We start from the raw sequence: 12,290 nt of genomic DNA on the forward strand, positions 1-12,290 counted from the left end.
ACTGACGAATGGATAAAGAAATTGTGGTTTATATACACAATGGAATACTACTTGGCAATGAGACAGAATGAAATATGGCCCTTTGTAGCAACATGGATGGAACTGAAGAGTGTTATGTTAAGTGAAATACATCATACAAAGAAAGACAGATACCATATGTTTTCACTCCTGTGTGGATCCTGAGAAACTTAACAGAAGACCATGGGGGAGGGGAAGGAAAAGGAAAAAAAAACGTTAGAGAGGGAGGCAAAACCTAAGAGACTCTTAAAAACTGAGAATAAACTGAGGGTTGATGGAGGGTGGGAGGGAGGGGAGGGTGGGTGATGGGCATTGAGGAGGGCACCTGTTGGGATGAGCACTGGGTGTTGTATGGAAACCAATTTGACAATAAATTTCATGTTAAAAATTTTTAAAATAAAAGATGTAGTAACTTACTGGAATATCTTGACATGATAGTGTAGTATCTCAATATTAAACAGTTTCAACACATTAGGAACATATTCTTACCTATGGTGGAGAGGAACTCAATATTAAATTTTACTCTAATTTGAAAGCATGAATTTCACTTTTTCCTAATTAATTTGTAGGCTTTATTAGTTTATTCAGCAAATATGTATTGAAGCCCTACAAGTTTCAGAGACTGGGATAGAATAGCAAGCAAATGGAGACATCACTGTGAAGGAAGAACCAGGCAGCATGAGGTCTAATAAACATACAAACAATAAGATAATAATGATTGCCAAATTTCTTGATCTTTACAAGTGCAAGAAATGCCTGAGGTAAGGTTATATATACTAAGAGCCTTAAAATTTAGTGCTTAGTCTAAGAGACCAGGTGATACTTTCCCCTTTGTTATTTTATATTATTTACATCCAGGATTAATTTTCTTATTGCATTTATATATGAAAAAAGGTAGAGCTAGGGTGAATATAAGTTAGCCTATTACTTAAAGCAGTAGGTGACTCAAGGTAACAGAATACACACCAGAGGGAAAAAATTGCATGTAGAAAAATACACACTTGCAAGCACACACACATAGTCATATGTCAGTCAAGTGTTTATTGATGGAGGCATACATATTATAGCAAATATAATAATATATATCACATTTATATTTTTTAATTTATGACACTCCCTCCTATGTATTCTTATGTATAATATATTGGTATACTTCTTAATATGCTCTAAATTTATAAAATCAGACCATTCTTCTTTTACTTGTAACTGACTACTAATTTATGCAGATGTCATAATGTTGTATGTATATTAGTAAAAATTCAGAAACAATGAAAATGTCTACCAGATGTGAAATATTTAAATCAATGTGTTGTGGTATCAGATTAGTAACTAATTTAATAAGATTTAACAATTAAAATTGTATCTTTAAAATTATGTAATAAAGAAATATGCAGTATTTTATACCATATTTACCATATGAACTACATTTTATTTATGGAGATTGAGACAGAATGTTATGAATAAAACCATATGAAACTACATTTTATTTATGGAGATTGAGACAGAATGTTATGAATAAAATGGTTACTCAAAATTAGAAAAATTTAAAAAATGCATATTTATGGGAAAACTGATTTTTCTTCTAATCGTTGCCATGCTATTTTCTTTTTATTTATGTATGTATTTTATTTATTACCTTTTAAATGTTTATTTAGTTTTGAGAGAGAAAAAGAGAGACAGTGTGTGTGTGTGAGCAGGAGAAGGCGCAGAGAGAGAGAGGGAGACACAGAATCCAAACTGGGCTCCAGGTTCTGAACTGTCAGCAAAGAGCCCGACGCAGGGATTAAACCCATGAACTGCAAGATCATGACCTGAGACTACGTTGGATGCTTAACCAACTGAGCCACTCAGGAGCCCTGCCATGCTGTTTTCTAGTAGCTCTAGAGTATATATATTTATTTTATAATCAGAAAACGTATTAAATGAAAGAAACGTGTATATATAATTAACATACAAAACATTTATGGAGTGATAATTGTGTTTCTAGAATCATATTAAACATTGACTTGGTAAGGTCTGATTCTAAAAAGTTACATAAATAGGCCACTTCAATATATGTTGAAAGTACTACATTAAGTCAAATATGAAAAGACAATTGGGTACCTAATCTTGATTGGAATTCGAATGACATGCATTTAAGGAAGTGAAATTTGAACTCAATTTTCAGAAGAATAGGGGTTTTCTAGGCATGAACTTCCTAAGCAAATAACTTGCATCAGGTAAATAACACAAATTATATAACACATGAAAGCATACAAGAGTGATCTGGGGTTATGATGGACAGGAAGTCCATAAAATTATTGTTCAAGCACAAACAGCAGTAAGAGCAGAATGGGATCTGCCAGTCTAACAATTAATCTCTCTCTATAATAAGACAATAAGTTTGAACTTTTTCCTATAGGTTACAGAGTGCCATTTAAGTTTGTTCCATAAGGAATGACACAGAAGGAACTATTTTTACTTTGCAAAGATGACTAAGGGGGCAAAAATTAATGTAAAGAGGAAGAGATTCAAAAAGGGAGAGTGAGTTGGAAGCTACTGTGGTTTGTCTAAACGAGGAGATGATCATAGTCAAAACCAGTACAACAGAAATGGAACAGAGATAGCATACACTTGCAGCCATAGTAAACTAAAGGTATGGGTAAGGAGGTCAATTAAACATAAGGATATATTGATTAGTTTTGAGGTTCATGACAGTATGTTTGTTAGAAAAAAAGTGTGGAAAATTTGAAGAGGCAGTGGTAAAAGATGCATTTACCTTTAATTCATCAATCTATGAAAATATTTATTAAGCATTATCAAATAAGAAATGAATCCACATCTATGTACGGAAAGACTTAATTCAGAGGGATGATTGCAGTAGAGAGAATATTGTGACCAAGAGTAAAGGGGCTTTTATTTTATAGGGAGGAGTGAACAGCCAGGGAGAAGCAAAAGTAGTGAATGGCAAGATAGGGTAGAGAGAAAGCGAGTCTTTTCTCTTAGGTAGCCTATTCCAGGAAAGGCTATCAAGGAGGAGTTGTGTGCTGCTGAAGGTGGGTCAAATTTCACAAGCTTTGGGAAGAGAGCAACTTAAGAAAAGTTTTGTTGAGGGGCATTTTGTTCTGATTGATCAGTGAGCACAAGAGATTCAGCTAATTTTTATGAGCAAGAGATGAGAATTTGGAGGGCTGGCATAGAGAAGCAAAAGGGAAGGGCATCACTAAGTTTTATCTAAATCTTATGGTGAAGAATGGTTGTTCCCAGTAAGCTGTTTCCAGAACACAGAAAGGTGAGGGGCTTTCTCTAACTGTAGCTCTCTTCCAGAATCACAGGATTCCGATAAAGTTCAAAAATGTCAGGAGCTACAAAGATATAGACCCAAGTGTCAAAATAAAGAAAGCAAAGCTACCATTGGAAACAATCAGGCTACCAGAGAAGAGAGATGTGGTAATAACACACATAATTAAATGTTTTAACAGAGGTATAGAAAAGGTAAAATATGAGTGTGTAAAAGGTTATGCATAGTTTTCAACTGCAATGTTTAAGAATTTTAGAGTTTATAACAGAGTGACGCCACTAAAACTGTGTAGCTCAGGGGGCACCTAGGTGGCTCAGTTGGTTGAAGGTCTGACTCCTGATTTCAGTTCAGATCATGATCTCACAGTTTGTGAGTTCAAGCCCTGCACTGGGCTCTGTGCTGATAGTGTGGAGCCTGCTTGGGATTCCCTGTCTCCCTCTCTGTACCTCCCACAGTCATACTCTCTCTCTCTTTCAGAAATAAATAAACATTTAAAAAATGTGTAGCTCAGGCTTCCAGGAGACACAAGTGCAGAGGCGAGGGCTGAACCTCAAGTTAGTTGGGCTTCTGAAACTGGCAGGCAAATATGGGGGTGTCACATAGCAAAGAAAACCCCAACACTAGAGTGGCGAATCACCAAAGCATCTGGCTGGCCCACATCATCGTGGTCGGACTACTGCACATGGCTCTATTCAGCATTTCTGTTGTCCTGATCCTGACCCTGACCAACATCATCCACTACTTGGCTATGTAGGTCTTCTTGTATATGGTGAAAGGGACACCCTTGGAGACCCTTGACGAAGGAATGGCTCTGCTACTGGCACACTGGGAAGAGATGGACTATGGATTCCAATTTACCTTTTCCCGCAATTCTTCAGCATCTCTTCAATTGTACTCTGCCTCCTGGCCAGCTTCTAAACCAAGTTGATGCTGCTCACTTCCTCATCAATATGCCTCATTGCTCAGCCTACTGCTACTTACGTTGTCCCAACTTCATAGGGTCTGTCCCTTTGGCATCAACAAATACTGAGGGATGGGTCTGGGGTTGAAGCTGAAATAAGATGCTGTAACATCCTTGCCTTCTCCGTGCTGCCTTCTATATGTTGAAAGCCTGAGAACTATACAACCTTTTCCAAACTCCCTGGAAGACAGTATGTTGTAAAGTGGGGCTCCCTAGGCCCAGCCCTGTTAGAAGCAGTGTTCTTTGAATCAGGAAATGCAGATGGGATAAGGGACAAAACACTCTCCTCCATAGCAGGAAACCATATTTGGGCAGCATGTTTAGTGACATCTTTTTTCCAGATCTTCCCCCCACTCCACCACCCTCCTCCTTCTCTGTCTTGCTTTGTATTTTCTTTATGATAAAGATTTTTTTTTCTGAAAAAAATGTGTAGCTCTGAGACAGGCAAATAGAAAGAACCTTCTAGGCAACGGATGCAGCATGTGCTCAGGAGATGGACAGGGCTAACTTCAGTATACTAAGATGATAAGGTGCTTATCAAGAGAACTGGGAGACATAGTTAAGAGAAATAAGCAGAGGCCAGATCAGAAGGTCTTGACAAATTATTCCTATAGGCTATACAGAACCATTGAGTGTGTCCATTCCGCTGAAATTCCCTCAGCTGAGCCACTTTGCCACTTATAAACTTAGCTGGAATTTTTGCTTCTCTTGTTTTGCCCCATCGTCTGAGAAATGGAGGGACTTTTTTGCTGTTCAGTATATAATAACTGAAATGTAACTTGGTAAAACACGTTTGCAGGAGGGCTGGGTAACATTAGCTAAATATGACATTTTTACCTTGATTTCACTTGACCTTAGATTTCTGGAGGAATATTTTAGTGTTTCAAGTAAATTTCCATAAAAGGAGGAATAAGGTTATAGCCACTAGAGTAAGCTCATAATTTGTCCTTTTATATTCTTCATAGATAGGTGAGGTCACTTCACTTCTAAGGAGGAAAACTGGTCAGGTTTCAAGAAACTAAATTAGTCTGAATGCTAGTAAAAAATCTCATGCCAAAATAAAAAAATGTGTATGTCTCTGGGTTTTGCCCATAGGTAAGATAACATTTCATCAATATTTGACTATGACTTTTGGGCATTTTATCTCACCAACAAAGATTTAAGATCGCCTTCCTTGCCAATTCTTCTCACCCACCCTATAACTATTTCTTTCCTACCATTTGTTCAAACACCCTTCCAATTGCTCTCTCCTAACCCCTTTACCCCATTTCAGTTTTTCCATGCTATAACATTCCATGTTGGAAGAGCTTATTTTCCTTTTAAGTAATGCTGTTTATGAGCTATAACAATGGTTCTTAAGCTTTAATGGAAGAATCTGTTAGAGAACTAATTTAAATGCAAATTGTTATACTTATCAACAAAGATTCTGAATCAATAAGTTAGTAGTCTTAGGCCACAGGCTACAGAATGTCTGTGTTTAATAGTCATTGCAGATACCTGGAATAGTGACTTCCACAGCATATTTAGAAAATCATTGTATGATGAGCCAGAAATTGGTTGAAAATTAGCCTAATTAGCTCTAGCTATTTTATTACCAAAATCTGAGTTTGAGAACTTAGCAGGTAATAGAGTTTCATATTGCTTATATTTTATTTTATTTTTAAAAATTTTTTAACGTTTATTTATTTTTGAGACAGAGGGAGACAGAGCATGAATGGGGGAGGGTCAGAGAGAGGGAGACACAGAATCTGAAACAGGCTCCAGGCTCTGAGCTGATGCGGGGCTCGAACTCACGGACTGCGAGATCATGACCTGAGCCGAAGTCAGTCGCTTAACTGACTGAGCCACCCAGGCGCCCCATTTATATTTTAAATATATATATAGTTTGCACATGGTATCTATATGGGGTGTTATGTTTTAGGGAAAAATTTGACTAATCTTATTTTTCTGCTAAATACTGTCATAATGTCATCAGATAATTATTACCTCTAAGGTGGTATTGCTACTGTTGTGATCATTCCTTTTTTAAGGAACAATGAGTAAATCATTTCTTGGGTAAACCCAAGAAATTGACAGTGAAGCATTAAATGGCCCATATGGAATAAAAGAGAACCCTACATGGGACACTTCCATTGTAGAAATGACATTGAATATTTCATGTTTAACAATTTGGTAACATCTATTTTTCAGAGCCAATCATGATAAACTTAAGACTTAACATAGTAGTAAGTTGTGTATTTTTCTTATTTGTTTATCTACATTTTTTTTTCCACCAGGAGTAAACACAGCAACTAACACTGTGTAAGTGTTCTATAAATATTTGCAAATGAACAATGAAATAGATGAGTAAAAGTCACAATATCATAATTCCAAATACTCCGTTGAATGAGATTATCTCTTTAAAGAGAGTTGACATTAAAAATATTTTGTTTATGATTGTATTGGATTCAGTATTGTCCCCTGAAAATTCATGTCCCCTAGATCCTGTGAACAAGATGATTTTCGGAATTAGGGTCTATGCAGTTAAGATGAGGTCATACTGGATCAGAGTATGCCCTAAATCCAGTATGACTGGTACCTTTTAAAAAGAGAGAAATTTAGAAGCATGCACACACAGACACAAACACATACAGAAGATGGCCATGTAAAGATGGAAATAGAAATTGGAATAACAAAAATACAAACCTAGGAATTCCAAATATTGTTGGTAACCACCAGAATCTAGGAGAGAAGCAGGAAAAATAATATCATTAAATAGGAGAATATGACCTTTGCTTCTACCTTGATTTTGGATTCTAGCCTCCACAACTGTGGTAGCATAAATTTCTGTTGTAATAAGCCACCCAGTTTGCAGTACTTTGTAACAGAAGACCTAGGAAACTAATCCAAAGATCAACAACTTTAGAAAAGTATACAGAAAACAATGATTACATTCTGATCTCAATTATCTTTTTATTTGTTTTTAAGTAAACAGATATGCATTTAAAATCTATCTCCTTTCTGTATACTATTCTCTCCATCTTTCCTTCTTCTTTTTAAAATCTTTGTTGCATATAATATCGCCACATATTATGTTACGTTTATGCTCATATACTTTCACAGAAATATTATTTTAGCTTTATATGTATATTTTTTATTAATGGAAAAATGATATTTGTAATGTGTGCACAGACTAAGTTCTACTCTTGGCACATTTAATCTGAAAAAAAAATTGCTCCAATGATAAAGAAGGACCACCTATTGTCTGAAGAGAGGAAAAATTGAACAACCTTATGTTTCATTAAAAAATGTCAGGCCACCTCCATTAAGAAATTAGTATGGGAGACAAATTATTGGCAAGCTGAACAATTTTTTAATCTTTTTTAGACTCACATGCCATTTCTTTAAAATTTTAATTTTAAGAATGCTAGAATTGCTCACTAGAAAATCAAGCCACAGTTTTTAGAGTTGAAAAGAGAAAAGTCCATGATTTACAGTTGGTGTAAGATTAGGCTAAGTATTTGTCTAAAATGGTTCATGCAGCTCACACTGGGTTCCAAAGGCAGTACATTTTGTATTAATTTTAACTATATGTTTGAAGCCAGTTATTTTGAACCTCTTGATGATAGTGCCCCTTTGTGGGATTTGAAATACTGTGGAATAACTCATGCTGCATTGTACCCACATGGCTTCCTACTTAAGAATTAATTGCTAACATTTTGCCTTGTCCTTATGTGCATTATGCTCTAAACATAAGGACTTTTTATAATTAAGGGAAATTGCCAGTACCCTGGCCAGCAGAGTAAATGCAAAGTTGTATTAACAATACTATAAGCCCCTGTGTTTGTACAGGAAATTACAATAATGTCCTAAACTCAGTGTCAAGTTTTATTCCCACGTTAATGATTCTTTGGAGCTAATGCTTATTTAAGGAGAGCAAAACTGTGTGAATGTAATGGGTATTGAGATTACACCTTTGTCATTTCCAGGAATCTTTTTGTATATGAGATAAAGAATATTATTTAATTACTCTTGAAATAAACTAGATGATTTTCAAAGTTTCTGTGTATTTCAATATGCTTTCTAAATCATCTAATATTTCAGGTATTGGCAGGGTTGCAGTTGGGGGTAGGAGATAAAGCAAGAATGAGAATATCTAAGTCGTATGTTTTAAGTAATTAGTTATTTCTGGGGCACCTAAGTTAAGCATCTAACACTTGATTTCGGCTCAGGTCGTGATCTCACAGTTTGTGAGTTCAAGTCCCAAGTCAGGGCTCTGCGATGAGCGTGTGGAGCCTGCTTGGTATCCTCTCTCTGCCTCTCTCCTCCTCCCTCCCTCTCTCTCTCAAAACAAATAAATAAACTTAAATGCACCTAGCAAGACATAGAATATGTCTGTCACTCACACACCTCCTTTGCGCATGTTTCCAGTAAATCATCATCCCCTCTGACCCTACTCTCTTTCTCAACATTGTTCTGATCGTTTTCACTACTGCCTGGATTTGCCTTTTCTGGAACATCATATAAATAAGTCATCGGGTGCACTCTTTTGTGTCTGTTTTCTTTTACTCAACATATTCTTTTTTGAAGTTAATCCATATTGCTACACACATCCCTAGATCATTCATGTTTTGTTTTAAGAATCTTAAAGTTTTATTTTTCTATCTCCCATCTTTTGTGATAGTGTTATCATACATTTATTTAAAAACATTATATTGAGTTATGATTGATATACAAAAAGATGCATATATTTAATGCGCACAACTTGATGAGTTTGGACGATTGGAGAGAAGTATGTACCTATGAAACTGTCACCATAATCTATGCCTAAACTTATCCATCACCTCCGAAAGCTTCTCCCAATCTCTTTACTTATTATTGTTATTTTTGTATCGTATTTTATACTTTAAAACACACATTTTACTTTTATATATATTTTAAACTGCAATATTCTGTCATAATGTTTGATTTACATATTGGATTATCTTCAGAGAAGATAATGAAAGAATGAAGAAACTGGACATAATATTTATATATTTTTCGTATATTTACAATTTCTGATGTTTTCTATTTCCCTATATAGGTCCAAATTTTGTGTGAAATCCTGAAGAACTTTCTATAACAGTTTTATTGCCCTAGTCTGCTAACAATATATACTCTCAGTTTTTGTTTGAAAATTTACATAGTTTGCTTTCTTTTTTTTTTATTTATTTTTTTTTAATTTTTTTTTCAACGTTTATTTATTTTTGGGACAGAGAGAGACAGAGCATGAACGGGGGAGGGGCAGAGAGAGGGAGACACAGAATCGGAAACAGGCTCCAGGCTCTGAGCCATCAGCCCAGAGCCTGACGCGGGGCTCGAACTCACGGACCGCGAGATCGTGACCTGGCTGAAGTCGGATGCTTAACCGACTGCGCCACCCAGGCGCCCCTACATAGTTTGCTTTCAATTTAAGGATTTTCTTACTTGAACAGACTTCTAGGTTGACAAGGTTTGTTGTTTTGTTTGTTCTGCTTTGTTTTGTTTTCCATCAGTCACTTAAGATTTTATCTCTGTGTCTACTGGCTTACACAGTTTCACATAAGTCTTTTCTTGTCGCTTTTAACCTGTCCATGATCCATATTTTCATTTCTCTGCTTTTAAGATGTGATCCTTATTACCAACTGTCAGCCTTTTGATTATGATTTTCCCATGAGTCATTTTGTTTATCTTACTTGAGACTTGTGGATTTTCTTGACTATGCAAGTTTATGCTTCTCAAACAACTGGAACATTTTCAGTAATTTTTAAAATCTTTGTTCTGCCCACCTACATTCCGCACCTAAAATTCCATGCATGTACCTAAAATTTCATATAAAATTGTATTTTTTCCCACAATTCAATGAGGCTCTGTTCATTCGGTTCCACAATTTTTACACACTGTACTTCCTTTGATATAATCTCTATTTCTCTGGCATCATGTTCTCTCTTTCCTTTTACACTGTCTAACATACTAGTAATCCTGACTAGTGACTTTTTCCCCTTCAGATTTCATATTTTAATTAAAATTTTTCCATTTGATTACTTTTTAAAAGTTCCATTTACCACTAAATTCCTTGTTTCACATCCTGTTCATCTTTTCTTTAATAGGTTTTATTATTTTATAACCACTGCTTTAATGTCCTTGCTTGCTATTTCAATCTTTTCAGCGATTTCTGGGTAGCGCTATTGATCAAGAAAAAATTTCATCTTTATGAATCACACAGCCTTGCTTCTTTGCATATAATTTTGGATGTACACCAATCATTATGGTATGCCAGTAGTTGTTTTGTTCCCAATAGTTGTTCTTTTTCTGGACTCATGAAAAGAGTAGGCATGCATGAGATCTAGGGAACTAGATCTCAAAACTCAAGGGAAGGCTCTTATATACAGATCTTTTTCCCTGCCTAGTTGCCTTATCACCAGCATTTCATTCTAAAATGTTTAGGTATCTGTGTAATTTCTCACTCTGATCTCATCCTAACAAGGCAGCATGTTCTATATGTTGCAACTGTCCTCACATACATACTGTGGTTTAGAAAATGCCTCAAGGCAGAAAGTTGGCATAATTGTGAAGCTTATCTTATTTAGCATCCTTACTCATAGATCATGGTCCTGAACTGTATGCTGTCCAACATCTAAAAACATGTATTTTGTGCTTTTTCCTTCAGTTATTTGTCTAGTTTGAAATGTCTAGTCTGATTGTTATTACAGTCTCATGACTAGAAGTGTAAATTAGTTATAGAGTTTTAATTATGAAATAATGAAAAAACTATTTCTAAATTTAAAATGTATCCATTTTATTATTTTTTTAAAAAAATTTTTAACATTTATTTATTTTTGAGACAGAACGGGGGAGGGTCAGAGAGAGGGAGACACAGAATCTGAAACAGGCTCTGGGCTCTGAGCTGTCAGCACAGAGCCCGACCCGGGGCTTGAATTCACTGACTGAGCGATCATGACCTGAGCCGAAGTCGGCCGCTTAACCGACTGAGCCACCCAGGCGCCCCTCCATTTTATTATTTTATTTAAATAAATATATGTTTTTGTTTTAAACACCAAGTGTAAGTAAATATCGTTGTAAATCTCTTCCTCTTTTAACCTCCAAGTGTTAATAAAGTCATATAACTACATAGTTTGAGATCCATATATGAAACCAGACAATGTGACTCACATGAATGCACTCAATCATTTTGTTGCTTCTCTCTTCTATGATACTGTGATCAATGATTTTATGTATCTGTTTGACTGGGCCACAGTGTGCCAGACATTTAGCTTAATATTATTTCTGGGTATATCTGTGATGGTGACTCTAGATGAGAATTGGTAGACTGAGTAAAGAAGATTGCCTTTCCCAATGGTGTTGGGCCACATCCAATCCACTAAAGACCTGAACTGAATAAAAGGCTGAGTAAGAAAGAGTTCTCTTTCTCTTCCTGGCTATCTTCAGCCTGAAACATCAGTCTGCATCTACCTTCACACTTGGACTCAGACTGGACTCACATCATCAGCTCTCATGGTTCTCAGGCCTTGGACTAAGACTGGAATTTACACCATCTGTTCTCAGGCTTTTGGACTCAGATTAGAACTACACTGTTCATTCTTCTAGGTCTGCAGCTTGCCAACTGCACATCTTGGAGAAGCCAATTCCTTACTTTAAATATCTCTCCCATTCTCTCTCTCTCATTCTCAATCTCTGTCTCTTATGTAAGCAGAAGCTTCATAATTAACATGTCAAGATACCTTAAATTTCCAAATTTCAGGAAATTTGTAAGTCATTTGTAAATTTTAGGAAAGTTTTAGTCATTTGTAAATTATGTTACAACCTACTTTCTGATGTATCTTACTGTGCTGCATGTAGTTGACGTCTAGTACTAACCAAAGATGTATGTCTCAGTCATAATTTATTCAGTGTGACTCACATTTCCTTTGTAAATATTCTTGTTTATTCCAATTATTTTAATTAAGGATTATTATCTGTTCATTTTAAAATTTAGAGTGTTCAAAAGGAGTGGAGTCTGGGGAAAAGATATTG

General features: G+C 35.7%; 1 pseudogene; it reads left to right on the top strand.

Moving 5' to 3' along the window:
* Positions 1-696: 696 nt before the first annotated feature.
* Positions 697-4,382, top strand: LOC121037889 (ORM1-like protein 2; annotated as a pseudogene).
* Positions 4,383-12,290: the final 7,908 nt, after the last annotated feature.

The sequence above is a fragment of the Herpailurus yagouaroundi genome, unplaced genomic scaffold, assembly GCF_014898765.1.
Source record: "Herpailurus yagouaroundi ecotype Mexico unplaced genomic scaffold, PumYag 164, whole genome shotgun sequence".
NCBI classification, from domain to species: Eukaryota; Metazoa; Chordata; class Mammalia; order Carnivora; family Felidae; genus Herpailurus; species Herpailurus yagouaroundi.